Source organism: Epinephelus lanceolatus, chromosome 18, assembly GCF_041903045.1.
Source record: "Epinephelus lanceolatus isolate andai-2023 chromosome 18, ASM4190304v1, whole genome shotgun sequence".
In the NCBI taxonomy this organism is placed as follows: domain Eukaryota; kingdom Metazoa; phylum Chordata; class Actinopteri; order Perciformes; family Serranidae; genus Epinephelus; species Epinephelus lanceolatus.
Genome location: NC_135751.1, coordinates 5171914 through 5191784, shown reverse-complemented (window position 1 = coordinate 5191784; position 19871 = coordinate 5171914).

Sequence of the window (19871 nt, the reverse complement as noted above, 5' to 3'; positions counted from 1 at the left end):
TTCCCTGACTTGAGGTCTGCACTTGAACCTCTCGCTGAGGAGGTCCACAAAATTAGGTTGATTTTTTAAAACACAAGTAAGGATTGAGGGAAGGATTCTGTTTTTTTGTTTTTTTTTTGTCAAACTGCTGTTTCCAAAACTTAATCTGAAACCATACTGACCTTGAGCTCGACCCTGTTTAATTTGTCCATGTTACATATGAAACTGCATTTATGTTTGACTGTGAAGTAGGTGTGCTTATGTGGCAGCAATAATGTTCCTGGGTCATTTGGGTGTAATAACATTATTTTAACGCTAGAGGTCTCTGTATGACCACAATGTTTAAATTGTCTCTGGAATGGTCCATGAGCTACTCCTGCATTATTAGAAGCTGAGATACCCAGAGAGGACACATCACAGGGTCTGTGACACTTAAAGGAGAGTTCATTCTCAAAAGAACACTCTGTCAGTTTGGAGAATAGATATTTGGGACAGTTTCTGGACTATTTAGAGTTAACTAATAATGCTCCTGGCCTTGGAAGCAGGTACTAATGTAGATAGTAAGCTGACAGACATGCAAACACTGTTAAATTCATTCCTTGCATTACAAAAGACCAGTGCAGACTGAAACATCCAGTGTAGCATTCTCCCATCTACTTTATCAGAGTTTAAACTAATATTAGCAGCTCTGTCCTTCTCTTTGACTATAATTCTATTTTTACATCATATTTTTCATCATTCAACCCTTTGTCAAACAAAATGTTGTTAGTTTTTGTCACACATTAATAGAATTCTCCAAAATTGAATGTTGTAAAGGGACAGAAATCACGCTGATGTGAAACAGGGGTTGTAATATGCTGTATGTCAACTTTAATAGACTATACAGTATGATGTTCTTCAGTCAGTAGCATACCACATAAATTGGTAGTGCACATCCTAACATTGCTTAAGCTCTTAGTTGTCACACAGTCAGTGCCATGAGAAATGTCTACCAGCAGCTGTTTCCACAAAAATGTCAAAAATAAACAAACAAAAAAACAAGATAAAAATGTGCACAGTAGCTCACTATGGTTTTTATGATATAGTTTGTATTTCCTTACTAAGTGAGGGGAATTCAAATTTCAGTTCGACTTTTGATAAATGAAAAAATTATGAAGTAACAAAACAGCAGCTGTAGTTACATAAAATACAGTTTAATATGAAAAGTAAATACACACACAATGTAACCTGGTGTGTGTATGTGTATGACATCATAGCATTCTTGTTAATGACTATGGATTGAGCTTCTGTTGACCCCTCAGTAGTTCAAAGGGCAGTATTGATCCCTGATGATATCATGGATTTTCTATTCAAAGTTGATTGGCTGATGACTTATTGATTATGTAGAACATGTTGATTGGATGCCTTCCATTGATTGTAGTTGGAAAGGTAGGTCACAGTAATCAGTATAGTCATTTCAGAGTCTTCACAGTCAGGACAAGAATTAGAGAATTATTTAGCATAAAGAGACCTAGTGAGGGGATATGTGACCATTCCACCTGACAGCACCAACAACATGTATTTGTATGTAAACTGTGTTTGTGAATGAAAGTAATCCTGGAACCATTCATTGTCCCAGATGCTGTATCGGTTGTCCTTTACTGTGACACACTACATGGGATAAAATGAGCAATGCTGTTGCTCCTTACCAACACATCTTTTAGGTCAGGCCATTACTGGGCTCATATCATGCGGTCTAACCTCAGCATTATGCTCAGAACCTCAGTCAACAACAGTATTTAATTGGAAATGTGATCTCACACAAATACGTGAAATGACCACGACCTCTTAACCCTGCATTACATGGTGGTGGCAGCACAGTTGGGTTTATGCACCAAAATTCCTTGGTTAGGAAAAAACAAAAATGTTTCTCACCAAAGCTACATTTTACAGCGTTAAATTGAACACATCATTAGAACGTTAAAATTTACTTTCGCCCAATCTTAATGTTACCTAATAGAGCTTGAATGCTTCACAGCATAAATCAATGCAACCTTCATGAGCTGTTTGTTGTGGCTGCTTATAGGTAACGATAACTAGCTCTCCTCCTGCCGATTTCAACACTGATTTTTTTTTTTTCATGTTCTTTCTCTCCACATACACTCTGACACAGAGCTTTTGTCATTTTGACATGATAACAATATAGTGTCTTTTGGGGTTCACGTGAAAAAAGAACCCAACCCAGAAAAAAGGCTTCTCTATTTTTAGCAGGATTTGCTATGTAGTTTTGTTGTCGTGGTCTTATGGAATATTTCAAAATAATAGTAGTAATAGTATTAGTAAAAATCAATAAAAGATAAGATTGTCCCCCATGGATGACAGCGCCCTCAGCATTCGCCTATACTGCCTATACCACAGCTGGCACTGGGTATAGTATATGGACTAGACCCCTAGTGTTCAACGCGAGAAAATGCATGTCTTTATGAAGTGATAAAAGCAGCACTGCAGAAATGGGCAATGAAAGTTAATTTTGAGTGTTTTTCTCTGCCCAGTCTTGTGGAATATGCACATGGAGCAGTACAGAGACAAAAAACAGGACCAATGATGCATCGTAACAAATGAGTGAGGAAGTTAGCTTCTCTGGTGTGTAGCTAGTTTTGTGAAATATTTTGTTAAAAGACATGTGATGTGATGTGAGCTGAGCTTGACATCGTGTCCTGCCTGAACTAACTAAGGTTATGCTTAATTGAAAACAATGAAAAAATATTTTCAGAGAATTCAAAAGACAAATTGCAGAGGGAATAAAAGATTTTTGGAATACCAGTTAGTTTTACAAACAAACATAGCGACGGCAAAGGATAAAAATTTGCCTGCAAACAGCATGTCCAGATAAAGCTAAAATATGTGTAGCTTTCTGATGGGTCTGTTGATTGTAAAAACCAGTGAAGTCTTTGTGTCACTCCTGTGATCTTAGAGCAGATTTTAACAATGCTGTTTAGACTGTTTCTGTCTTTCAATGTGAGGCTGTGAAACCAGCAAATAAATGTCACAATATCTGCAGTGTTTACATCAAATTTAAGATATTCATCAACAAATGTACCTAAATATTTGTATGAGGTAACCCTTTCCGCAGTTCCATTGTGAATAATGCTGTCTTTGGCTATGTCTCTGTTACGTCTGAAATCAATAATCAACTCTCTAGATTTAGAAAGGTTTAAGTCCAAGAAATTATTACCACACCAAGAAATAAAATCCAAAAGAGCATTCCTATGGTCTGATTCAGATGGTCTGATCCACAGAGAAGGGACAAGCAATGTGATGTTGTCCAAAAACTTGACCAAGTAGCTGCCCTCCTCGGTGCTCCCGCATTGATCAGTATAATGAAAAGGAAGGTTGAAAGAACACAGCCCTGGGGTGAGCCTGTGGACAAAACATCTGAGAGACAGCCATTTACAGAAACCCCTCTGCTCTCTGTTAATTAAGAAGTCCAATGTCCATAATACAAGCTAGAGGGGCAGATTAAAAACATTTATCAGCCTCTCAAGCAAGACGTGGCTGCATCCCCCCAGGTGGCTAATTGTTTACCACATCAAGTGTGTATTATTTTTGGGCCAAGATCAGTCAGTACGTTTACATGACACTTGAAAAAAACGAATTATTGCCTTAATCCGACTATAACTGGACAACTGAAGTGCATGTAAACGCGTTACTCCGACTAATATCGGAGTTCTCCAACTCCAATTAAGACACCCAGATAATGCGATTGGAATTCGATTTTCTCCGGCATGTATACGCCTTAATCGGCGTTAAACTAGACAATGCATGTACGCATGCTCCACACCCCCCGCGCTGGCGTATGACCCCGGAACAGACAAGACATGCTATTGTTGTAGCCCTCCAACAGCATACAGTGTTCTTGTCTGCCTCTCGAAATCACCATGACCACAAGGGATAGCGTGCACCTTATCTGCACAATCAGTAACGCGTACATTACGTACGAGATGAACAAAGCTGTACGATTATCCATCTTGCTGTTGTTCGAAAATGCCAGTCTGCTGCCTGACTCCAGTTGTTTATTATTAAGTGACATAATAGGTCAACCGGAAAGGGGACCGTATTAACCTGCTGAAACGACGCATATCGCCACCTAGTGTTGAGGGGGAGGACACGTTCCCGTCAGTAATTCAATTTTCTCAGTTGCATGTAAACTGGGACAAGGACAGAAGTCCGATTAGACGCCAAAATCGAATTTTGAGCATAGCTTGATTAAGCTGTGCATGTAAACGTACTGAGTGGTTTTCAAACTTCTTGTGCCCAAGGCACGCCAAAGGGCCAGCCCAAATCTCAAGGAAGACCTGTATTTATATATGTGCACAACAGACTCTATAACATGTGTTATCACTCTTATCACGCCATAAGACAATAAAAATAAGAAAAATAAGGCAGGTAGCTTTCATTATACTGTCTACTGATAGTTTTTTAAATATTTTCTTTCAGGGCTAGGTCGTCTTTGCTGGTGCGCTGTTGTAATTTGCTCCATACAATAAAGTGTTCCATTGTCCCACTCATGGCTTTCTCCTTTTAAATGCTGTCATCCCTCACACTGGCTGCAAATCAGGGCTTTTTACATCTCACACACTTAGAATTCTTACGTGCAAACAGTGACAAATAGTTTCCCCGAAAAGGTTTTTTTCTTGTTTTTTTTTTTTTAAATTAAATTGAATTAAACTAAATTATATTTTTTAGCTTGAGTTTGCCTCTTAATTAGGACATGGGTGCACACAACTGTCACAACTGATACAGTCAATCAAAAATTCATTCATAACTTTTTGTATAGGCCCAGTTGAATATTGCAATAATAATGTGTGGTTATCACAAAGTCACACGGCCCACCTGGATTAGCATCACAGCCCACCAGTGTGTCACGGCACACCATTTGAGAACCACTGGCCTAGATCATTTGATGTGGGAACCTTAGATGTCACTGTGATGGGGATGTTAGTCTGAATTAAATGTGTATATAATCAGAGTGATTCCCTCACCGACCTACATAAATACTTCAGGTCATTAGGGAGTCCTAGGATGGAAAACAGGGCAGAGAGAACAAAAGACAATAAGATATATATAGATGAATATATAAGATAATAAGAATGAAAATCTCATAACACACACATATACACACACCATCACCATTATCCCTGTACCCTGCCTGTGCGACAGTCAGTGTCTCCTGAGAGATGATGATGGTGGTTGTGTGGATGTGCCTGTGCTCCATTCATTATGGATGGATATATCCCCAGTGCTTTCCACCAGTGTCAGATGTGCTTTTCGTCTCACAGCCACTCAAATGAAAAAAAAAAAAAAAAAAAAAGCCACTCTGCTTTTTCCTGAACCCACCTCATGCGTGATGCTAATGTAGTGTAAAGGCTGCAGACTGAGTCACGGAAGAGACTAGACTCCACTGATGAGTCAAACTCTCAGATGCAGAATATAACATACAGCTTATACAGTTTTATTAAAGGACATACACAGCTGAGTCATGTTTAGTTTTCTTCAGAGGCTAAGACATTCACACTGACCCACAGTGTGTCAATTATGCAATAACACATTTGTAAAAGTAAAAGCCGAATATCAGAATACAATAAAAGCGGAAATGTGATATTCTTTTCTTCACAATGTGTCCATGTATGTTTGTGCCCAAATCTTTGTCTGACAAAAAACACAGTCACAAGTCCAGTTTTAAGTACAATGTACTGAATGAACCTGAATACACTTCAATGAACTATGTAACTCATGATAACTCATAAACTGTCCCATGTCATCATAATGGGGTAATGTACAGATGGTCTCTCTGCAGTACTGAGTGCTCTGCAGTTTGAATGGAGTTTGTACCATATTCAGGTTCTGTGCAAATTAGCAGGATATATTCCACTTTTTAGGAGACAGGACTGAAATAGCATGATTTGTATGAATGTATGAATGTGGTGTGTATGCTACATGTGTGCGTGCGTGTATTCAGGTCAACAGGCAGAACATGATAATTGTTCGATGACTGGTAAGTGATATCATTAAGGAAATGATGAGTTGATTTTGTGTGCGTGTGCTGACTCTATTAGTTAACATCTTTACAGCAATCTGTACTGTGTTGGAGCTCTATTTTACAGAGCCAGGCAGCTGTAATAGTGTTTTTTTTTTTCATTTTAATCTTGTTAACAGATTAGTAATTAATTTGGCTTGTAGCTGTAGCTTTGGTTTTGGAGTAATACTTCAGTCAGTTAGGGAGTATTGATGGCGGGCTGGCAGCTTGTCAGAGGACCTGCATGTCAAAATAAGATGTGCTAGGTACCCTCCTGCATCTGTACTGGACATTCAGGGACAGCGTGTCAATTAATGCTTACTACATGCATTGTGTCTTTTCAAATTAAACTTATGTTTTCACAGGAAATGTACAGTTTCTGCTCATTACATGCATACACTCTTTCAAAATAAACGTAAAATGTAGGTGAAAACACTTTGTTTTCACGCTAACTTCCTTGGGTTTAGGCAACAAAAATCCACGGTTAGGTTTAGAAAAAACTGCTACACAAAACATGCTACACATACTAGGATACTACCTTGTTATTCAAATACTGTAAAACTTCAATTGTGAAAATGCCAAGTCCCAATTAAACACCCAGTCCCTTTTACTAGCCCAGTGTGGCGTCACATTAACAAATAAAGGCCTGTCTCAATCAAACACCTGGGGCTCTAGTTTCCCGGTGCAGCACAGGGTGGCACAGGGTGGCGAACCCCACGCAGAGCTAGTTTCGAGCAGCGCAACCCAAGGCGCGCTCAGTTTGGTAGTTTGGCACACCGAGGTGCGCTGAGATGGGTGTGGCGGCGCAGCAGGGGGAGGTGTCGACAGATCCAGCTTGGCACAGTGACAGTTTCGTGCCAAAAGGCTTCGCCGAAGGTGCACTAAAAGCTCGCCAGCTGAAACCAGGTCTACTGTCAGCGCAGGCGGAGCGCAGCTGGTGTAAGCCTAAGTTTGGCTGACCGGCGGACAGTGCGCACACGTCACCAAAACCTCACAGGCAGGTTTCCAGAATGTCAGGCACATTAATAATGCAATAAATAGCCAAAAAAACACTATTCAATGCAATTATCTGCAATCAGCACATAAATGTATCTCTATATCGACTGTCCCGTCACATCTGATGTCAGATCAAAGGGGATTGGCACCGTTTGGCACGTTTGGCACGTGTAATGGAAACCCAACCTGATTTGATTAACACAGCTGCAAACTAATGAGTTCACATCCCTCTCAGCCAACCACAAACAGCCACAGCATCAGATAGGGAGTATATATTCAGCATCTGTCATCTTAGAAAAGTCAAAAGAAAAGAAACAGAGTGAGACTGCGAGAGAGAAAGAGAGAGCGCACGCGCACGAGAGAAACACAACATTGATTTACAATTGTGGGGACCTCCTCCCAGGCTACCTTTGCATCATCAGCCCGTGGAGGTCTGCTCGCAGTTCCGTATATTCGGACACTGCGAGCTTGGACCTCCCGGACCAAAACATCACTTTCCTGCTGGGAGAAGTTTGGCCGTCTGATGCTGCTGCTCTCTTCTGCCATGGCGAATTGAGTAAACTCTCATTACGCCTTCGTGTGGCGCATTTAAGGGCGAGGAGAGGGGCTCATTTGATTGGTGTAATGTGTGTAAAACCCACTCCACGCCTTCTCTCCTCCCTCTTTCCGACTTGCGCAGGTAGGAGGGACGGAGGTGGGAAAGAGGAGTAGCTGCGCCAGCGTGCACAGTGTGCCAAACTTGCAAAATCCGCCTGGCCACACCCAGTTGGCGAAGCACAGGTGCGCTGCGCCCCCGCCTCGCCCAGTCTGCGAAACTAGAGCCCCTGGTCTGGTTTCCAAGCAGTTCATTTTAATAGAAGTTCTTGGATGTATAAAACTGGGTTGTTGGCTACCTGCTTCAATCACAAATACAAATATAACCATGACCACCAAAGAAGACAGTAATTCTTTCAGAGTTACATGGCAAACAAGAGAGACCAAGAAGAAAAAAAAGTGGTGACTCCCTACCTCTGAAGCTGCCATAAAGTCAGAATATGTGTCCTTTTCTCAGTTACCCTTAAGTTATTAATATTCTTTTAGTTCACAAGGGTCCACCAACCAAAAGAATCAAAAGTGTGTTTCATAAAATTTTTTCCAAATGAGTATTGTTTTATAAGGACAAAGTGGTGTTGTGTCGGTATTCCGGGTGCCATAACCCTCGGATGCTGTGAAATGATTGTCACAACTCTGTCTCTCTCTGATGGGCTGTCTGTCAGAGCTAGATCAAATGAATGATTCATAATTAATGTTATCTGAAGCCTAATTTTCATACAAATAATATTCATACTGGTTTAAATAAACAGTTTAATTGTATTTCCCAATCTTTGCTGAGCAACACTTTTGTGTGAAAGGAATTAAAGGCCTGTCCCAAATATAAGCCTGTTGAGTTCAGTCATTTAAGCAAATAATAGCCTGGGCTATTAATTGAAGTTTTACAGTAACAACATTGGCCTCTAGTTTCGCAGACCGGGTGAGGCGGAGGCACAGCGCACCTGCGCTTTGCCAACTGGGTGTGGCCAGGCAGATTTTGCAAGACCAAGTACTGCACCCTGGGGGACAGAGCATTCGCCATCGCCGCCCCTACCCTCTGGAACTCCCTGCCCCTGGCCATCCGGAACTCCGATACACTCCCCTCATTCAAGAGTCAGTTTAAATCCCATCTCTTCAGGATCACCTACAACATCTGAAAATCCTCCCCCGTCATCCTCCACCCGCTCTTTCTCTTAATATGTTGTCCCTTTGTTATAGTGTTGTTTACCTGCCTTTTGTTTGAGTGTTTTGTTTGAGTGCCTGTTTCTGTGCGTATTCTTTTGTAAAGCGTCTTTGAGTACCTAGAAAAGCGCTATATAAAACTGATTTATTATTATTATTATTATTATTGTTGTTAAGTTTGGCACACTGTGCGCGCTGGTGCAGCTACTCCTCTTTCCCACCTCCGTCCCTCTTACCTGCGCAAGTTGGAAAGAGGGAGGAGAGAAGGCATGGAGTGGGTTTTACACAGCCGATTCACATCACACCAATCAAATGAGCCCCTCTCCTTGCCCTTAAATGCGCCGTGCGAAGGCGTAATTTGAGTTTACTCAATTCGCCATGGCAGAAGAGAGCAGCAGCATCAGACGGCCAAACTTCTCCCAGGAGGAAACTGATGTTTTGGTCCGGGAGGTCTGCTCGCAGTGTCCAAATATACGGAATTGCGAGTAGACCTCCACGGGCTGATGATGCAAAGGTAGCCTGGGAGGAGATTTTTTTTTTATTTAATTTTTTTATATACTTTATTAATCCCCGAGGGGAAATTCAATTTTTCACTCTGTTGTCAATTACACACAGGTCCGAACATACACATGCACAAACTGGACCTATACGTGCACTAAGTGGAGAGATGTCAGAGTGGGCTGCCCATGACAGGTGCTCCGAGCGGTTGGGGGGTTCAGTGCCTTGCTCAGGGGCACCTCGGCAGTGCCCAGGAGGTGAACTGGCACCTCTCAAACTACCAATCCACGCTTCATATTTTGGTCCAGACAGGGACTTGAACAGGCGACCCTCCGGTTCCCAACCCAAGTCCCTATGGACTGAGCTACTGCCGCCCCAATTGTAAATCAATGTTGCGTTTCTCTTGTGCGTGCGCGCTCTCTCTTTCTCTCTCGCAGTCTCACTCTGTTTCTTTTCTTTTGACTTTTCTAAGATGACAGATGCTGAATATATACTCCCTATCTGATGCTGTGGCTGTTTGTGGTTGGCTGAGGGATGTGAACTCATTAGTTTGCAGCTGTGTTAATCAAATCAGGTTGGGTTTCCATTACGCGTGCCAAACGTTGCCAATCCCCTTTGATCTGACATCAGATGTGACGGGACAGTCGATATAGAGATACATTTATGTGCTGATTGCAGATAGTTGCATTGAATAGTGGTTTTGTGGGTATTTACTGCATCGTTAATGTGCCTGACATTCTGGAAACCTGCCTGTGAGGTTTTGGTGACGTGTGCGCACTGTCCGCCAGTCAGCCAAACTTCCACTTACACCAGCTGCACTCCGCCTGCGCTGACAGTAGACCTGGTTTCAGCTGGCGAGCTTTTAGCGCACCTTCAGCGAAGCCTTTTGGCACGAAACTGTCACTGCGCCAAGCTGGATCTGTCGACACCTCCCCCTGCTGCGCCGCCACACCCATCTCAGCACACCTCGGTGTGCCAAACTACTAAACTAAGCGCGCCTTGGGTTGCGCTGCTCGAAACTAGCTCTGCGCGGGGTTCGCCACCCTGCGCCACCCTGTGCTGCGCTGGGAAACTAGAGGCCATTGACTTGGTTTCACACGGGCAATGAGGAAGTGAGCAGTAGGCTCACTGGTCCTCTGCAGACTTTGTCACCCTTTATACTACAGTAGTTGCTGGCAGCATCACAAAGTGCCACTGCCCAGTGTGTATCATATCCCCCTGCAAAGGGTTCCTCTGTGTCAGTGTCTGACGCCAGATCCACTGACAAAGCAGCAACATTTAACAAGTTGGGAGTGAGAGTGGGCTGAAAATAAACTGAAATATTTAGGGACACTTTTATTTTGTAGCCAGGAGAGTAATAAATACTAGCAAACTAAAAAAAACAGTGCAGGAAGACGAAAAAACATTGAGCTGCGGTCTGTTTGACAAATCATGTTGGCATACCCAATTAGCAATGAACTTCACATGACAAAAATCATGACTGGATTTTTTTTTTATGAGAAGCCCCTTTGATTCTTTTGATCAGTGGATATTAATAATGGAGGAATGGACACATATTCAGATTTCATGACCTCAATAGAGGTTTGGAGTTATCACTTTTCCTTTTGTCCCTCTTGTTTGCCATGCCGGTAAATCTAGATGAATTGTTCTTCTGTGCTTATGGCTTCCAAAAACTGAATTCAATGATTGAATTGTGGAGAGTCTAACCAAGCTAAAGATGCATAGCATGTCCTTATCCACAAAAGTTTCAACATTAGTCATTTATATTTTGATGATGACTTGCTTAGAACAAACATAAGCAAGTGGGTCGCTGGTGGGAATCTGGTGGGTTTTAAGAAATTTTCTAAATACCAAGATTTTTTTTATTTGCAATCATACAAAGACTCTCACTGTCCCAGACCCTGCCTTGTTACTATAAAACTTTCATTCATAATTTTTAGGGAGACATAGAGTAAGGTAGAGTGGCGCTGAGTAGGAATGTGGCTGACGAGTTCACTGCTAGCTTGTCATCATGCCTTTACAAGCATTTAAGCCCACCGGCAACAATAGTTGCCAAAGTGTATGCTTGTCATTTTCCACTTAAAAATACATTTCTAAATACTATACATGTTTTATATATCAATGATATGTGAGTAGACACCTTAGAAAATCATATTAAGAAAAAAAATTAAGTTTCCACATACTTCCTGTCACATGGCGTTGTTGAGTTCCTGACCCATCTTACTGAGGGCATGGCGACGACATACCTCCACAAGTAAAGGTGATTTTCATATTATAATAATATTTTTTTTGTTGACATATATATATATCTACTTAATCATGAAAGTCTCTAGAATCATCCAAACAACAGAAATATTACATTGGATGTATAGTTTTTTCTGTATGCAATCATTTGTCCAAGCGGCAACTATTGTTGCCGGTGGGCACATACCTTGTCAGTAGATAATAATGTTAGCTAACATTACCAACATTACAAAGGGGCTAATATTTGATAACAATACAGTTTTGATAACCAACATTACTGTAGTGTTTGGTAGCTAGCGCTAGCTAACTACCTAGCTAACTAACTAGCTAGCTATTAGCGCTGCCAATGTTAGCGCTGACTGTGTTGCACTGTGTGCTAGATTAGAAGGACTGAATGATGTCAAATACAGGGAGAACATCTTTAACACTATTGTACATGAACAGGGATATAGAATTGGAATTGTTAGGTAAAAAATATCCATTTCAAATTGTGTTAATTTCACAAAATGGTGGCCCCCAGTGGCCATGGGAGCAAACTCTTTCGTGTTTTCCACAGAGATAAACCAGGAGGATTAGAGAGGTATACTTTGGCTAAGGTTTTGGACATCCTTGATGCAGATGATCCCTCTGCAAAAATCACAAGCATTTCAGTTGTGCCAGAGTCTGAGAATAATGCCGTGAAACAGACTGTAACAGCGATTTTTCTGATGATGATGATGTGACCTGTGGTCCCAAACGCCTACCATCTAGGCTGCTCAAAGGAGACTGCTTTGTGTCTGATGGTGACATGCAACTACCCATCACTGATGATGGACAAGAACCTGAGTAGCTATGTTTCCATCCAAAAGTGATTCCAATCATTGGGAAATGTGTATTAAGAGAAATACGAATCCTGTGTATTTCCATTAAATGTACGGACTTTGGTGAAAACTACGAACTCGCACGAGTTTTCCGCAGAACTGAAAACAAAAGAAGTCTCGCATTCTTCTTCTTCTACGTTTTCTGGTGGTTGGCAACCAGCTTGTAAATGCATTACCGCCTTATTAAGGCTAGAAATGTTCTTATTTTGTTCTCCGCCCACACAAGTCTTGTGTTGTTGTTTTCCACAACGTTTTTGCCTTGTGAGTGAACCGGAAACACCGGAAGCAGTTGGGGTGAAAGTGCGCTACGTCAGACTTAATTCGAACATAACTGTTTCCATCCCCCGTTTTGCGAATCAACATTTTTTTCTTATCAACCAAAACCCGGCCACAGCGAGTGTATTTTAGTTTGTGCGAATCAGGGGATTTTAATTCGAATTTTGGCGTTTCCAAGTTTTTTGATGACAAAATTCATGAATTAAATTGTTCTCACACTTGTTTTAAATAATAAAAGTCTTTCTCAATAAAGACAGCTGAATTACGTGTTGTTTTTTGTGCTCTAATTCACTTTTCACCATTAGAGGGGTAGATACAAGATATGTGCCCACCGGCAACTATAGTTGCCGAACATTCAAATGAGATTTTCTAAAACAGAGAGCACAAAATGGAGGAAATAACTTTAGAACATGTTCATATGGGATTCAGTTAACATGATGATATGCATAAAACTTTGAGAAGAATTTGGGCACAAATGGGTTAATACTGAAGATTCATATTTTGATGCGTGATGCTAACCAGCTTAGAACTAGCTTAAGCATGTTGTCCCTGGCAACTTGCTGGGTTTGAAGAGATGGTAACACTTCATAAGTCAGCCCACGTTTTAGAGTGTACCTCTTGCCCACTTTCCCGGGAGTTAGCGTATAACTCCCGGGAACTTACATGTACTTTCCCGGGAGTTAGAGCATAATTCCTCCCGGTCACTTACCACATACTTTCCCAGGAGTTAGAGTATCCCTTGCGATCACTTACCACATACTTTCCAGGGAGTTAGTGTATAACAGTGGGGTCACTTGGCATATACTTCCCCGGGAGTTAGAGTATCCCTCGTGGTCACTTAGCACATACTTGCCCGGGAGTTAGTGTATAACTCGTCGCTTATGTAATTTCCCAAAACTTATGGTTTAATTTCCTTATATGAATCTGTATATGTATGAAGTGCAACAAATGCTTTTGCCCTTTGCTCATGGCACTTAATTCAGTCACTTTTATGTAGCCTATGTGTCATCGGGCAATTTCACCCACACTCCAGGGTTCTAATATTTATGTTTTGTTTACATTTCATTGAATGAGTTTGAATATGAATATGTCAAGAAATGGGTCTATATTCTGCAAATTGCCTAATTAACGGGCAGGCTGGAGTACAAAGCAAACTTATCTCTGTCAAGTGCACATCTCTGGAAGACTTGTAGTGCCATCTGAGGACGAAACACAAACACTACAGTAATGTAATAATATAGCCTACATATATCTTAAAATACACAATAATGAGTCATGAAAAGTTATAAAATGTTTTTATTATTTAATTACACAGAAACCACATGGTAGGTGCTGTTCTCATATCTACAGCGTACTTTCACCAAAACTTACAGGGAAACTAGGCAGTACTTTCCACCGAAGTATATACTAACAAAAGAGACTGGGCTGGATTATGAAGTGTGCACTGTTTGCCCATCCTTAGTCTGAAAGTACTGGGTAATTTCCCCCAAATTTACAGGGAAACTAGGCAGTACTTTCCATCTAAGTATATATTAACAAAAGAGACTGGGCTGGATTATGAAGTTTGCACTGTTTGTCCGTCCTTAGTCTGAAAGTACTAGGTAATTTCCCCAAAACTTACAGGGAAACTAGGCAGTACTTTCCACCTAAGTATATACTAACAAAAGAGACTGGGCTGGATTATGAAGTGTGCACTGTTTGCCTGTCCTTAGTCTGAAAGTACTGGGTTCATATGCTCACTTTGTGTTACTGTGATGTATTTATGTGATATTGATTATGGCCATAAAACAATTGAAGTTGACGATGCAAAATAGTAATAGCTCTGTTTCTACACAGGAGAGGTTTTTGAGATCCTTTGGAAAATTACATGTGGATTTGAGATTCTACCTGACGAGAGAGATGGCGAGCCACCCATGAACCTGATCTCTGCCTTAACCCAAGGAGTTGGATCAAGATCACCTATTATCTGCAGGAGTCCATCCATTCTTCTATCTCCATCACTTGAGCATCACACTCTAGTGTGGTAGTAGTATCAAAACAACCTTTTCCACTTGACTTGTGACTTAAAAAGTGCATTTGTCACAATAAAGGATTAAAACTAAACTGAACAGTTTATAACAGAAGGAACAAAACTGAACTTGAATAACACAACCAGTGGAACTCTGTTATTTTTTGTCAGAGACACTTTGATTCATCTTTGTATTATTTTCTGGTAATATTGTTACCTTGTGAAGCATTGAACTAACTGTTTTTAAAGGGTTAACATCTGAGTGCCACGCTACCGACTAAGGACAGGCAAACAGTGCAAACTTCATAATCCAGCTCGGTCTCTTTTGTTGGTATATACTTAGGGGGAAAGTACTGCCTAGTTTCCCTGTAAGTTTTGGGGAAATTACCTAGTACTTTCAGACTAAGGACGGACAAACAGTGCAAACTTCATAATCCAGCCCGGTCTCTTTTGTTAATATATACTTAGATGGAAAGTACTGCCTAGTTTCCCTGTAAATTTGGGGGAAATTACCCAGTACTTTCAGACTAAGGATGGGCAAACAGTGCACACTTCATAATCCAGCCCAGTCTCTTTTGCTAGTATATACAGTACAGGCCAAAAGTTTGGACACACCTTCTCATTCAATGCGTTTTCTTTATTTTCATGACTATTTACATTGTAGATTCTCACTGAAGGCATCAAAACTATGAATGAACACGTGGAGTTATGTACTTAACAAAAAAAGGTGAAATAACTGAAAACATGTTTTATATTCTAGTTTCTTCAAAATAGCCACCCTTTGCTCTGATTACTGCTTTGCACACTCTTGGCATTCTCTCGATGAGCTTCAAGAGGTAGTCACCTGAAATGGTTTTCCAACAGTCTTGAAGGACTTCCCAGAGGTGTTTAGCACTTGTTGGCCCCTTTGCCTTCACTCTGCGGTCCAGCTCACCCCAAACCATCTCGACTGGGTTCAGGTCCGGTGACTGTGGAGGCCAGGTCATCTGCCGCAGCACTCCATCACTCTCCATCTTGGTCAAATAGCCCTTACACAGCCTGGAGGTGTGTTTGGGGTCATTGTCCTGTTGAAAAATAAATGATCGTCCAACTAAACGCAAACCGGATGGGATGGCATGTCGCTGCAGGATGCTGTGGTAGCCATGCTGGTTCAGTGTGCCTTCAATTTTGAATAAATCCCTAACAGTGTCACCAGCAAAACACCCCCACACCATCACACCTCCTCCTCCATGCTTCACAGTAGGAACCAGGCATGTGGAATCCATCCGTTCACCTTTTCTGCGTCTCACAAAGACACGGCGGTTGGAACCAAAGATCTCAAATTTGGACTCATCAGACCAAAGCACAGATTTCCACTGGTCTAATGTCCATTCCTTGTGTTTCCTGGCCCAAACAAATCTCTTCTGCTTGTTGCCTCTCCTTAGCAGTGGTTTCCTAGCAGCTATTTGACCATGAAGGCCTGATTCGCGCAGTCTCCTCTTAACAGTTGTTCTAGAGATGGGTCTGCTGCTAGAACTCTGTGTGGCATTCATCTGGTCTCTGATCTGAGCTGCTGTTAACTTGCCATTTCTGAGGCTGGTGACTCGGATGAACTTATCCTCAGAAGCAGAGGTGACTCTTGGTCTTCCTTTCCTGGGTCGGTCCTCATGTGTGCCAGTTTCGTTGTAGCGCTTGATGGTTTTTGCGACTCCACTTGGGGACACATTTAAAGTTTTTGCAATTTTCCGGACTGACTGACCTTCATTTCTTAAAGTAATGATGGCCACTCGTTTTTCTTTAGTTAGCTGATTGGTTCTTGCCATAATATGAATTTTAACAGTTGTCCAATAGGGCTGTCGGCTGTGTATTAACCTGACTTCTGCACAACACAACTGATGGTCCCAACCCCATTGATAAAGCAAGAAATTCCACTAATTAACCCTGATAAGGCACACCTGTGAAGTGGAAACCATTTCAGGTGACTACCTCTTGAAGCTCATGGAGAGAATGCCAAGAGTGTGCAAAGCAGTAATCAGAGCAAAGGGTGGCTATTTTGAAGAAACTAGAATATAAAACATGTTTTCAGTTATTTCACCTCTTTTTGTTAAGTACATAACTCCACATGTGTTCATTCATAGTTTTGATGCCTTCAGTGAGAATCTACAATGTAAATAGTCATGAAAATAAAGAAAACGCACTGAATGAGAAGGTGTGTCCAAACTTTTGGCCTGTATTGTACTTAGGTGGAAAGTACTGCCTGTACAAGAACAGCACTTACCATGTGGTTTCTGTGTAATTAAATAATAAAAACATTTTATAACTTTTCATGACTCATTATTGTGTATTTTAAGATATATGTAGGCTATATTATTACATTACTGTATAGTTTGTGTTTCGTCCTCAGATGGCACTACAAGACTTCCAGAGATGTGCACTTGACAGAGGTAAGTTTGCTTTGTACTCCAGCCTGCCCATTAATTAGGCAATTTGCAGAATATAGACCCATTTCTTGACATATTCATATTCAAACTCATTCAATGAAATGTAAACAAAACATAAATATTAAAACCCTGGAGTGTGGGTGAAATTGCCTGATGACACATAGGCTACATAAAAGGCACTGAATTAAGTGCCATGAGCAAAGGGCAAAAGCATTTGTTTTTACTGCACTTCATACATATACAGATTCATATAAGGAAATTAAACCATAAGTTTTGGGAAATTACATAAGTGACGAGTTATACTCTAACTCCCGGGAAAGTATGTGCTAAGTGACCACGAGGGATACTCTAACTCCTGGGAAAGTATGTTGTAAGTGACCGGGAGGAATTATGCTCTAACTCCCGGGAAAGTACATGTAAGTTCCCGGGAGTTATAGCTAACTCCTGGGAAAGTGGGCAAGAGGTACACTCTAAAACGCAGGCTGACTTATGAAGTGTTACCGAAGAGGTTTTAATATTCTGAAAGCCAAGACTTAATTTGAAACAAACAGCAAATATCCCACCATGCACTTAAACTCTACAGACAAGATCCGGGAGACATGAACTATCCAATAAACAAAAATCAGCAATATCTTAAACATGTATGTTGTAGTCATTCTAATTCTAAGGAGGCATTTCACCATCTTCAACTTTTCATTTACTCTTTCTTCTTTGCTCTCACTCCCTAGAGCAGAGAGAGAGAGAAGCTGTTTTCTCTTGTTCCTACAGGGGGCGATATCAGTAGCCCTTCCAGACAGAGCTGGTCCATGCTGTGACCTTGGTACGCATCACTGAGTCCAATGAGGCACTATGTGTCCTTGTTCGTGTGTGTCCATGTGTGTGTGGGAGAAAGATGTTATGTATGTGCTTACATAACTGACAAATGAGCAGAGTCAGAGAAAGTCATTGGAGTCAGTGGAAAATTCAAGGCTGAAACTTGGAGCACAGGCACACAGGCAAACTGTCAAATACACATCAAGTGCTAGGACCTACTGTCAATTATGTTTTACATAAAGTGCTCCACGAATACCTCTACCAAAACTATTCACATTTATTGTGATGCAAATTGAGATAATGGTGCATCACTTTAAATTTGTCTTAGTAATGAAAGCATTTAACGAGATCCCCCCTGATATTGATGTCAAAGTATTACAGACACTGTTTTGAGACTAGAAATTTAAGTATGAAGTTATAATACACTCTTTTAAAGAAAATAACCCAATCTTCTCAGAATAAAGTCATATAAGTATGGCACATTTGAAGGGAAATTCTGAAATTTCCGCCTGTGTCTTATTATCATTATTCTGGCCATATTCTGGTCATTATTCTGAGTAATCACACTAAATTCTCACCCCGCAGCCTAGGGCTGGGCAATAAAACGATAACAATAACTATATCAACATCTTTCTTCGACTAAGATATAATGAATGTTTGATAAATCTTCAACATAATTAAACCACCCATATGCCTGTAGAGGAGGGCAGTAATGAACCTTAATAGCCTTACAAAAATGCGCACATATCAGGTTAGCAAAAAAGTATTTACTGTTGCAGGGATGAATAGCACTATGTGTATTAAGGGTTATCATGTCCACCTAATCAGATATTGGGGAGGCAGTAAGAAGATCAGATTTCTTCATAACGCTAACTTTTTAGCACAGTAGCTAATGTATGCTTCCATAGCAAAACAAACTGGAGGAAACCGTTTTGTTCCTCCTTTGTAAGATTATCATAATATTCAACCACAAAGCTTCAGCAGTCCTGTCAAATCATCCATCTGCTGAGTGAGAGCATACGAGTCAGCCAGTCTGGTCCAGTTGGTCAGTGTTTACTTTTTCAAGTAACACTTGTGGTCCTGGAGAGTGAGTGACCTGACATGGTGCATTCATTAATACAGTCTGACGCTCTACACTAAAATGAGAGCCCCGTTGGTCAAACAAACAGAGTGTTATATTTCTAAGTTAGTTAAGTGGACTCCAGCTCTTAGGATGAGAATTTCTGAATGCACCACTTGTATCACCTTCCTCCATTGTCAAAAACAAGCCAAAAACACTTGCCGTCTGTGGAGAATTGTTTTGCCTCCAGCTAAGCCCCTCCCACCAAAAAACATCATACTGTTTACTTTTAACAGTAAAAGGGTCTATATGATTCTGTCCTCCACATTCAGAAGGTCTTTTTAATGACTCTTTATTAAAGAGGCCATCTTTCTCAAAAATACGACCACACAGGTTGTTTTCACAAGCAGCAATTAAGCATTTGGGCATTCTGACTAATCAGGCTGCAGTCTGCCTCACATGTTTACATTAGTGACGCCTTTGCTTTCTGCACATTGCGCACCTGACCCATGGCAGATGGACTGCACCATGTCACGTTGAAATGTGTTGCAATGAATATTGAATACAATTATTCGTCATGTAAATACATATAGCCTAACTTGTGTTGTCAGTGGTGTAAGTCAGGAGGTAAATCGTTGTACTTGATCCCATTTAAGGGTCAACTGTGGACCATTTCATGCTTTTTTTAGGTGGCTAAAAATCAACCAGCTGTGATTAGTTTCATTTTATGTACATGGCGCTGGAGTTTTCTACACAGAAGTCATTGTAATCAAACATTGTGATGTGGTCTATTTAAGGGGAAATCTGAAGAGCTCTTAATGATCCCTTGATCTGCAAAACAAGATGACACATTGGTTTTAGTCAGTTATGTAAGTCTGATAGACCTCAGGCGTATTAGTGTGTGTGTGTG